Consider the following 12,248-nt stretch of genomic DNA (forward strand, 5'->3'; position numbering starts at 1 on the left):
TTGCTGGGGTAAGTGAAGCAATGGGATGGATGTTGGGTCGGGTGGGTGGGTGGGAGGAGCCTGGTAGTCATACCTGACAGGGGATTCTGGTACCTGAAGGCACAGATGCAGGAATGCCCAGGTGTTGGGAAATAAGTCAGTGTGACAGGGGCAGAGGGAAGGAGGAAGCAGGGAAGGTGACCATTCACATCTCCCCATAGGGAGATGGGTGCACACCCAGGGTGCTGCACAAGAACCGGGCTGGGTGGAAGGCGGCTGCTGGGCAGGGAGGAGTTAACAGCAGGATGGCTCCCGGGCCAGCTGCGACCAGGGTGACACTGACAGATTACAACGTGTCCTCCGCACTAATAACACTGCAGCGTCCTACTCCCGCTGCTCCCCGCCAGCACCAGCCCAGCGGATCAATACCAAAGGCACGCACTGAAGAGCCTCAGCCCACTCCCTCCACAGCCTGACCCAGGGTGGAAGGGACTTCAAGTTCAGCTCTGCCCAGCCCAGGTGCTCCTGAGGCCAGGGGTGGGATCCCATCCACCTTGTTACCCCTGACCCCTCCCAGGCCAGTCTAGGACAGCCCTCTCCAAAAGTTTGCCAAATGAAAGATCAGCCCTGTGGCCAACGCAGAGTCCTCACGAAAACACCTCCATGGCACGTGGTCCCTCATCCCTCAGCAGTCTCCTGTGGCAGGAGGTCCTCAACCGCCCTGGGCAGCCAGCGCCTTCCCTGCTGGACAGCTCTGATGATCAAATCATCTTCTCTTCTCTGAGTTCATCCAATCCCTTTCTTTATTTCCCAATTTCTTCCTCTTCCCTGGCCACCCTTCTCCCGTCCCAAGCCATCTAGTAATCCAGTCTTCATCTCCTGAGGTGCTGAAGCGCTTACAGATGAGGACCCGAGGCGCAGAGAGATTACATAACAGCCACACAGCGGCAGAGCGAGGGCCTGGACCAAGCCCGTGGCTTCCACATGCCATTCCAGGCCACAGGCCATTCCAGGCCACACGCCATTCCAGGCCCCAGGCTCAGGGCACGGAGGTTCCCACATCTTCTTGGCCTCATGAGAGTCCAAAAAGGACATAAAGGGGTCCTCTAAGGTCCCACCCCCAAGGGAGGCAGAGGGACTTGCTTGAGGTCGCAGAACCAAGGAGCTACCTGATCCGGGGCTCTTCCCCTCCTCCCTGCCACCCACCCAGACAGCAGCCTCCAAGAAGCACTTCCCATGGAGGAGCCCAGGGCAGTTCCAGGCCCGGGGCCGCGAGAAGACAAGACAGGGCTAGAGCCTCTTGTTCCTCCAGGGAGCCAGGAGGCAGTCAGTGACTCTGCCACCAGGTCACAGGTATCTTTCTCACCTGTGTGAGAAAGAATGGGAGGCTGTCAGAGAGCCAACTCATTTTTTGAAAACTGATTTCAAAAATGGGAGGCAGGGATCGAGGAAGATTTCATATGTGTATCAATGCAACTGCTGCATTAGCCCTAGTCCTGACAGGAGACTGCTGCACACTGTGGGCATGCACTCACCTGGGGCACAGAAACCTCTGGGCCCCAGCCCGACCCAGCCCACACACCTGCCTCCTAAGCCCTCCCCCACCCCATCCTCCCCTGCAGTGTGCAGGAGTGGGTGACGGCCGCCACGAGGCCCTGACTGCACTGAAGCCTGAAGAGGGACATGCTTGCCCAGAATCCCCCACCACCACCCAGGCCAGACCTCCCAGCTCCTGAGCCCACAGCCACCCTCCCAGTCCAGTCCTGGGGCCTGTGGGCGGGAACTGTCCAGGAAGTCAGCATGCAGCCCAGATGAGAACTGGTCACTCCCAAGCCTGTGGGCACCTATGCCCTCTGAGTGTACCTCCAACCCCAAATACCCAAGTGCCCTGGCCACCCCTAAAGGGCTCTCTTCCCTGATTCACCGCATTCATTCTCTCTCTAGGCCTCAGGGTCCCCCTTTCCTCGTCTCCACTGCTCACCCTCAGCACAGGCCTACACCACCACACGCGGGCATGGGACCTCTGAAAGTCCACAGTCCACCCCCCGCCACACGCGCCTAGCCCTCCCATTTCCTTTCTGAAACTATAATTTAGTGGTAACTCTTCAAGCTTGCCTAACAATCAAGATGGAAACTCCTGCTGATGTCCCCAAAGCCCAGCCTGCAACCAACATGTCCTTGTTTCTTCTTAGTATTGGGCTTGTTTCTGGATAAAACATCTCTATGAGAAAACACAAGAAATAGTAAGAGTGGTCACCCCTGGGGAGGGGGAGGGGGCTTGGGAGCCAGGAGGTGGGGGAGGTGGGACACCTTAAAGCCTTCTGGATTTTGTACCATGAACATGAAAATCTATGCAATGTTAATGACTTCACTTCAGTAAAGGAGACCATTAAAATCTGAAATAAAAGGGCCCAGGAATGCAGCTCAGGGGTAGAGCGCTTGCCCAGCATCGGGGAGGAGGCCCCAGGACCACCCCAGCACTACAAAGAAAGACCCTTCCTGACTCCACTGGCACTAATCTTCCGACCATGGACCACTTGCTTGCACCCTTTAAGCCTCAGCTCACTCATCTACAAAGTGGGGAGGTGCATCACAGCACCTGCCTAGAAAGAGAGTTAATAGCCAATGCTCAGAAAGCACGGGCAGCCACAACGGCCACCAGCCAGGGCTTGGTAAACATGAGTGACAGTCATCTCTTTGTCCACCTTCTCCATGGAACTCTGAGCCCCTGGACAGTAAGAACTATAATATTCAACTCTGGATCCCAGAACCTGGGCCAGCTCCCGGCATGATAGCTCCCTGACGTCTACGGGGTGCCAGGCACAGGCCCCAAGGCGGCCAGCACCATTGTCTTCCCAGCCCTAACCCCATCTCATCCTCGAAGGTGATGACACCCTCTGACAGCTCTGGCCTGGACACACACCACTGGACACACACACACTTTTCTGCCCTCCATCCCCAGCACCTTCCTGTTATCCGCAAACTCGTCTCATCCTTCAAGACTGCTTCTGGGCATAGGCCTCCCCCTGCTCAGGCCACCTAGTACAGACTTCTGAGCGTCTCATCCCAGGCTGTATTGTCAGCTACTTGCTACACACACACACACACACACACACACACACACACCCTGCTCCAGAAGCTCCAGGGCACCAAGCTGCTCTGCGTCTCTGCAGGCCCAGTGCCTAGCATGGAGCAGGCACTCTGAGAACATTCCCTGGATGAAGAAATGAATGGATGTACAGACCACTCCTGACCACACAGCCACCAGCAGCCTTCAAGGATCAGATCTGGTGAGTCACTCATACCCTGCAAATGCCATGCAGCAAAAGCAGTGACCTCCTCTCTTTGCATCTCTCTCACCAGCTCCAACCCAGAAGCTGCACCTCTCAGCCTGACGCACCCTGGGAGCCTCCCGGCTGCAGCTCGCACCCTCCCACACTGCAGCTTCAGAGGGGCTGAGCGGCCTGCAGGGAGCTCCCCACCTCCTCTCCATGTCGCAGAGGTCTGCTGAAGCCCTTGGCCAGGAGCTGGCCTAGGAGTGGGGACAGAGCCCTCACAAAGAAATAGTGGCAGGAAGAGACAGTCCACCACCTATGGTCAGTGAAAGTCTACCATGCGCACGCTACTCTGTGCTAGTGCCACCACCTCTGTGTGCCTTGGTTTCCTCCTCAAAGGGCGGGGGGGCAGAAAGACCTATCCCATTTAGTATACGAGGATGGTTTGGTAGATGGAACTGGGGATCTAAGTAAATTGCTTGCTATCCATGAAGCCCTATATCCAATGTTACTATTGTTATTATTTATTTATCTTAACACAGCACTGATGGATAACCAAACAGCCACACTGACTTGCACATAGTAGGCGTTTAACTGGTATTTGATGCATTGAAATGCAGTCCTGACACCGGACATGTCTTTTCACGACTTAGGGAGCAGCGCCATCTAGTGTCCAGAAGGCAGAACACCTGGACCCTCAGGTCAACAGCTCAGGGAGGTGGGTGCCCTGTCCTTTCAGGACAGATGCAAGGAAAAGTCAGTGTGACCCCACAGAACATGGAGAGACTTCTTCCTAGATGTGGTACAGGCTCAAAGTGTAGACAGGTGCAACAGAATTTGAAGCAACATTCAGATCATTTCTCTGCACAGGAGTTTGGGGTGAATCGATTACCCAAGGAGCAGTCCAACCTCATGCTCGGTGCTCCAGTCAGACCCTGCGGGAGGGTTGCTCATCCCTCACCTAAGAAGACTTGAATGTAGCTCTGCCACTCACATACTGTGGCCTTGAGTGGACTGTTGACCCTCCCAGCTCCTTTCTCATCTATTCAATGAGGTCCCTAACCTGCACTGGTGGCCCACTTAAAGAGTTATTGTGAAGATCAAATGAGATTTTTTTTTAACTTTTTTAAAAACCCAACTAGTTTATAAATTGTAAAGTGCTGCACAAACATGATGGATGCTGACTGTTATAATTTCCAATGATAGTGGTAACTGACCTCTGTAGAGCCTCTCACCATGCTAACTCTTGTTTGCACACAATATCATTCAATGCTCACCAAACCCTACAAAACAGGTATTTTGAAGAAGCCTATTTTGTAGATGTGGACATTGAGGTTTACAGAAATTTGAAATTTTGCCCAATGTTTTTAGAAGGAAAGCCAGGATTTAAACTCAGGGCAATGGGGCTTTCAAAGTGGGGTTGTCAACCACAGGGCTATATTGTCTTGATAGTTTCATCCAAAAATAATAAATAAATAAATGTTTAAAAAGCAGTTCTAACTACTGGTTGGGCATATGAATGAAGCCCTAACACATAGTGGTAGGTAGACACCCTATAGAAAACAAAAGAATTATTACCATTTATCTTCTTTTGCCCATTAAATTCTGCTTCCCGCCCATCTTACCCTAGTGTTGCCTTTGACCTTGGAGCCTCCTGGAAAAGGGGGGGCCCTTGGGTCCAGCACCCAGGGCCTCACTCACAGCCAAGGTCAGAGAATCTCAAACATTCCCTCCTGGGCTCCAAGCTTAGCAAAAGGCCACCCATGCTCCCATGGGAATGGCAAAGGCAGATGTGGGGACGGGTCCCCTTCAAGGTCTCTGTCAAACAGATGGTACCAAAATCTGTTGGAGAAGGTGGCAATTTTCCAACAATCATAGTGACCCTCACATGTCTAGCATCCTCTTGTGCTGTTTTCTCAATATTTGGCCCTTAGAACTCTCCTTTGAGATTAGAATCCTTAGCCCTACTTTACAGATAAGGAAACAAGCCCAAGGAGATGAAGTGATTTATCCCAGGTCACACTGCAGATCAATGGCACAGACAGGACTTGAGTCCAAGACTCCAAAGCACAAACCCTCTGACCTCCAAGGAACCCAGAGACAGGGAGGCCCACAACCACTTCTGTCCACAGTGGTGGTTCCAACACTGCTGCTATCCATGGACCATATGACCCCAGGCTCGCCACAGAGCCTCCCTGGCTTTGTGCAGAGATCCCTGCCAGCTCCGACTTGTTGTCCTTTATGCCTGTCCTTGAGCCATAAAGATGAGGGTGTTCAGCAGCATCTGCAGGTTTTATAGAGAAGCAGCTGTGACTTCGCCTCCCTCGGGAGCTTTTCCCGGCTTCCCAAGGCTGTTATTACCTCAATGCTCTCGCGGCACCCACAGCACTGCAGCACGATTTGTGTGCAAATCCCGGAGAGCCAGGCAGCGGGCACACGTGGACATGAAGAAGGATGGGTATGGGCAATAGGGCACAGTGGGGACTGCAGCAAAGTACAGAGCCACGGTCAAGGGGATGGCTCTGTTCAGCTGCAGGTTCTTATCATGCAGAAAAGAAAGAAGGCCAGCCCAGCATGGCCATATCTTAGAAGAAGTGAAAAATCTGGATTTTTAGTGAAATATAACATTTAAACGTAGGTTCAAATTACATTTAATTAAGTACCCCAGAGCTATGGCAGCCCCTGGATTAATCACATCTAATTTCCTCACTAGAGTCTGACTGGATCTCTGAATACTGAGTGACAAACCCTAGGCCATCCTCACAGGTGACCAGTAATTTGATTTTTGAAATGTCTCAAGATCTTAGCCTGGTCAAAGCCACTCTCCCAGGTTTCCAGAGACTGTATTTATCCACTGACATGTATTAAGGATCCACTGATTGCCACGTGCTGTCTTAGACCCAGTAACTGCATTCACAGACCTGATTCTCATTCTCTCCCTCGATGGTGCATATGATTTCATCCATTTTACAGATGAGGAAACTGAGGCTCAGAGAGTCAGGCAACTTGGCCAAGGTCACACAGCTAGTAGTAAACCTGGGATTCAAACTCAGGCAGTCTGACTCCAGACAATGGGAACAAGGGCATGCAGCACGAACAGAAGAGATAGGCTGTGCTGCAGGAGGCAGGCCACAGGTTCAGAGAGCAGCGCCTCCCAGCCCATGACTGCATAGAGAGATCAAGCCAAAATTCCCATTTCTCTTTGTCCCTAGGACACCAAACCCCAGCTTCCAGCAGAAGAAAACGTGGAGCCAAGGGGAGGCCTGGCTATTGCTCATCCTGTTGAAACAGTCAAACACTCTGTAAACTAGCTAAATGGTTCCAAAGGAAATGGGAATCTATTTTGTCTCCTGTCGCCAGGGCTGCAAATCCTGATATATCTCAGGCACAGCAGAGAGGCGGATGGCTCAGCACTTGGAGAGATGCCTGCGTGCGGCAGGAAGTGGGGTGGATGGCTCAACAGGTCCCCCTCTATTCTGAGAGCCGGTCCTGTGACGGCTGAGTGTACAGCCAGCTGAAATAAAAAATAACTTTGAACGCCAACCATTGGAACATACAGCAAACCCCTCTTCCTTCCTGGGGACCAGCGGGGGGTGGGGGACCGACTTGGAGCATTCTCTGGGGCTTTAATCCTTCCAGGGTTTTGATTTCTAAAATTTTGCTGGGGCAACAAGACTCCTGGGAGGCCGGGATGGGCTGATGACTTGGAAGCTTCCCTTTGCACAGGTGCATCCTCCAGCGGATGATTGTGCTGCAGCTCCACAGAGAGTCTGCCTGGGGCAGCATATCTCTACCCTCCCCTCCTCACCTGTAAACCAGGGACATGACCTCTACCTCGCTGAGACAGGAAAATTTGATTCAAGTCCACAATTCCTCATCTGAAATCCTCATGACTTAATGTGATTTACAACTTTAAATTGTTTGGATTTTGGCCAGGCCTGGTGATGTGTGGCTGTAATCCCAGCAACTAGGGAGGCTGAGGCAGGAAGATCACAAGTTCAAAGCCAGCCTTGGCAACTTAGAGAGACTCTAACTCAAAATAAGAAAATAAAACTACGGGTTTTCCTCAGGGTACAGCACCCCTGGGTTCAATCCCAACTACAAAAAATAAAATCTGGATTTGAGTGACGGGGAGCCTACCCCACATTAGGCAAGATGCCCAACAAACTCTGGAGCTGTGTTCCCTAAACCCTTGAAATTTTCTGTAGCAAATGTATAAATAATGACACAAAAGAGGATACAATAAAGGCTCGACTCACCTCACATCCAGTCCATATCAGGTTAGCCACCGAGTGCTTTTGCTTTTCAGAGCTCTGGGGACATGGGCAGTGAACGAGGGGCACAAGCTTCCTGCACGGGCACGCTGGCTTTCACTCCTATGGCACCTCCATCAGCAGCTCTCAGCAAGACCCCTCTTCTTGGGCCTGTCTTCTCATCTATGCAGTGGGTGATCAGCCTGAGGACCAGCTCCTCAGCAGCACATGAGGAAATGTAGGTAGCCACCCTGGAAGCAGAGCCAAGCCATGCCATCAGTCCCCTGGAGACCTTGGAGAACCCCTGCAGTTCCTCAGGAAGCTCCAGGAGGTGACACTGGGGTGTGCCCTTAAAAGAGATCCTGGGACCCCCCCCGGCTCCTCCCTGCTCCTTTCTTTTCCCTTCCTGGCCTGCTGAGGGGAGCAGCCTACTCCACCGCGCACTCCAGCCACAGGCCCAAAGCAACAAGACCAAGAAACCACACAGAGAACCCGCGAACTGTGAGTCACAATAAAGCTCCCACCATCTCCTGATAGTGCCGCAGGCTGGGGATCAAGCCTTCACCCCCAGGCCTCTGAGGAAACTCTGCTGGACTATGGCACACATAGAAAAGTCAGATACGTGCACACGTAATCATTTAATGACCGTTGCTACAAGTGTCAGGAAGATGAAGCTCTTCGAGGCCAGTGCAGGGCTAGGAGGACAGGTGTCCCCTAGGGAGTGACATTTGACTAAGAGCTGAAAATTAGGCAAAGAACAAAGGTGCATTCCCAGCAGAGACAACAACTCCTGGGAATCGTGGGGAAGAAGAAAGGCAAAATCCAGGCATAGAAAAGATTGTGGGCAGGCTAGTGCCAAGCAGATGTCCAAGCCAGGAGCTCCAAAGTAGCTCATCTGTCTGTGCAGAAAACAGCCCTAGAAAGATGGAAGTCCCCAGCAGGGGCAGAGGGCAGAGGGCAGAGAACCTGCTGCAATGAAAGGGAGGCAGAAGTTAAGAAGTCCCAGAGAGAAAGATAGGAACCCAGAAGGGACAGTGAGGACCTGGGGACTATTCACCACCCCAGGGCCCCCAAAGAAGGGGGTAAGAACAATTCCAACAGTAGTGATTTTGCTAGAATCTAAGAAAGTAGAAGTCATGGGAAAATGAGGTCCAAGTGGGACTTAGGTGACCAAGTGAGATTGGGGACCAGACAAAGAAACTGGAAATGTTCACCAAAATGAAACCCACAGGGCACAATAGCCTCAGCAAGGCAGTGAGTTCTCCAGCACCAAGCTCATCCAAGCAGAGGTGACAGCAACCAGGTAGCCCAGTGACAAAGGGGCACTTTCCTGGAGTGAGGGGTGGACCAAATAGATGATCAGGAGGATCCCCCAGTCCCAGTGGAAGCCACCTGTGAGAGCAGAAAGGGCCTGACCCTCTGCCGCAGTTCCTCCCCAGATCCCAGGCCCGCTCCTTCCCATCCTCCTAGTCTCAAGTGACACCTCTTCACTGAGGCCCCTGTGCACCCCCACTCTTAAAGTGCTGCCCTGAAATGTTCTGGAACACATGCCCTGTCGTCCCTCACCACTTCTCTGGCCTCTTTGTACCTTCCCTACACCGCCAGCAGAGCACCGTGCCACCCAGCTCAACACCCTGCTTCCTGCACACCTTGTCCCCCACACTGGCCCCTACATGGGGTTCCACTCGTGTGCGTTAAATATGTAAATGAAATCCCAGCTCTGTCTCTCACTAGCTGTGTGACTTGGGTTCGTTAACTTGCTTTTCTGAGCACTTTGGCCATCTGTAAAATCAGTGTCAAAATGCTGTAGTCACGAGGCTCAAGTGAAATGCAGAATTTTGCCACACAAATTGCTGTGCTAACATCAGCCATTCTGAGCAATATTGAGAAGTCAGTCGTTCAAATGCCCAAAGAGAATTTGTGATTCTCCAGACTAGGAAGCCACTGTGAAAGCTTCCTTAGAGAGGAGGGCTTCATTCCCAAGGCTACACTTCCCCACCAAGAAGGCTAAGGTTCTGATGGCATATCTCTAAAGCCGAACCTCAAGGCCCTGGATTCATTAAGCATTTCTTGGGCAAAGTCCGTCTGCCAGATATTGCAAAACTCACTCCGGAAGAACCCTGGCCCACGGCACTGCTTCTCCACTACAGAGCTTCCCAGGGTCTGGGGTGGGAGGTGGGGACACCATGTTAAAAAAACAAAGCAGGAAGAAGGCACAGCAATGGAGGGCTCTGCCCAACATTGTAGACACGTAGAGGAAGAGGCCTGGACTCAGGTGTCAGAAACGAGCCCCACACATCTTTTCTGAGGACCAACTCAAGGGTAAGATCCATTCTAGATCCTGGGGATACAAGAGTGGAAAAGACACATAAGGTGGCATGTGAGGACATGATCAGTTGACAAGCAAACCAACAAGACATTTTTTAATAGAAATAAACGCTAGGAAGCCAATAAGACACTAACAGGATATACAAAAGTCCCAGGAGCCAGGCTGTCTCCTGAACTGGAAACCCTCGCTGATGGACCTGGAGCGTTCCTCTGTGCCTCCATGTCCTCATCTGTAGAAAGGGGTGCAGCAGGCCCACCTCATGGGGCTGTGGTGAGAACAGGATGAGGGGAAGGCGGGGACATGGCTCAGTGGTAAAACGCTTGCCTAGCAGGCAGTAGCCCGTGGGCTCAATCCCCAGCACCACCAAAAATAGAGAGAAAATTAGATGAGGGAATTTAAGTTCTTGGAATAGTACCAGGCACGTGGCAAGCTCTACATAAGTAAGTGAGAGAGAGAATGAGGGCGGGTGAGGCTACTCAGAGGGGTGGTCAGGAAAATGCCTGTTTGATGGGGGCATGGCTCATCAAAACTCAGGGACCTGCAATCCAAACAGCAGAAAAACCTCGATTGAGGGTCTCCAAGAAGGAATCTGGAGTTTGGGTGTCACCCAGAATGGGGAGGCTGCCAGCAGGAAGCTTCCCCTTAGGGCCCTGGAGGTCGTGGTGAATGAGATTCCACCTTCCGACAAAGGGAAGCTACTGGAGGATCTTACAGTGAGGCACAGAAAGGCCATTTGGCTGCCCTGCAAAGAACAGACAGAGGAGCAGGCAGAAAGACAGGCTTGGGGGCCAACCAGGGGAAGGCAAGGTCTCCCAACCAAGCCCAGGGACCCATAAGTGAGAATGAGACAGGACACTCCAAATCCTTCTCCATCTGGGGTGGGCAGGGACATCTGGGCCAAAATATGGAAAAGATGATTAAACTCTGACATGAGACAGAGGCTGCAGCAGATGGCCTGTGGGCCCACAGCAGGAAAAAAAAGAAAAAAGAAAAGACCTATAGTCTAAGCAACCCATTATATTTTAAAACACATCACAATTTATTATTATTGATCCTAACTATACAAACATTCATGGAGTGCTTATTTATGCACCCAGGAAAATGTGCTAAATTCATTTTTTCATTTACTTCTCACAAAACACATTTCTTTTCATTCCACGAATATGTTATATTAGGCACTGTTCTAGGTAAGAGAGGCAAGACCCCTACCTATGAGCTTCCACTCTAAAGGGGGACCTAGAGCCTAAAGAAAGAAACAATATTTCCGAGAGGGATGAGAATTATGAAGAAAACAAAGCAGAGTGAAAGGGCAAGGAGGAATTCAGAGGAGCAGCTGTTAGGAATGGTGGCCGGGAGGGTGGCCTCCGTGAGCAGCCAACTTTGGTCATGCTGAGAATCAAACTCAGGGCCTTGCACATGGTAGGCAAGCACTTCACCACTGAGCTACATGCCCAGTGCAGGAGTCAACTCTTGAACAGAGACACAGGTAACAAGACCAAGCCTGAGGAAAGAGTACCAGGCAGGAGGACAAGTGCAGAATCCTGCTGAGAGGGAAATAAGGACCACATATTTGAGGTGCAAAAAGAAAAGCAGGGAAGAATACAGGATGGCAGGATGCGAAATCGAAAGGTAAACAGGAACCAGACAGGCCACAGGAAGATAATCCTATTTCACTCTAAGTACATAATGGGAAGCTGCTAGGAGATTGTGAAAAGAATGTTTGGACCACCATGTGAAAAGGAACCCAAAAGGAGTAAGAGTAGTGGATCCAAGCATGAAGACAGATGGTGGTAAAAAATGAGAGCATTCACCAGGCATGGTGATGGCCAGTTATTCCAGCTACTCTGTAGACAGGCAGGAGGATCTCAAGTTCAAGGCCAGCCTGAGCAACTTAGCTCCACTCTCAAAAAAAGTATGGGTGGGAGTTGGGGATATATGTAGTTCAGTAGTAAAGCAGCCTGGGGTTTCATCGCCAGTACCACAAACAGAAAGTGGTAAAGCATTCAAGATGTATTTTGATAGTAGAATAGGCGACTTACTGAAGAATTGAATATGGGAAGAAAATGATAAGCCATTACCAACCAGGATTCCTGACAAGGTACCTGAAGTACCTGGTGCATGAGTATGATGCACCAGGCACCACTAAGAAAAGTGAGCAAAACTGGAAGATGGGCAGATTGGGAGACATTTTATTGGGGGGCAAGGGGGTGCTGCTATCAACATTCGCATTTTACTGATAAACAAACACGTTTTAGAGAGGTCAAATAATCTATCCAAGTTCACCCAGGTGGTATACAGGAATCACCCGAAACTACAAGTACTTTCACATACTTTGATTTTGACCTTCACAGAAACCCCTTATCATCACCTCCAATTTTAAAGAGAAGGAAACTGAGGCCCAGGGCCGTGAAG

The sequence above is a fragment of the Marmota marmota genome, unplaced genomic scaffold, assembly GCF_001458135.2.
Source record: "Marmota marmota marmota unplaced genomic scaffold, marMar, whole genome shotgun sequence".
NCBI lineage: Eukaryota > Metazoa > Chordata > Mammalia > Rodentia > Sciuridae > Marmota > Marmota marmota.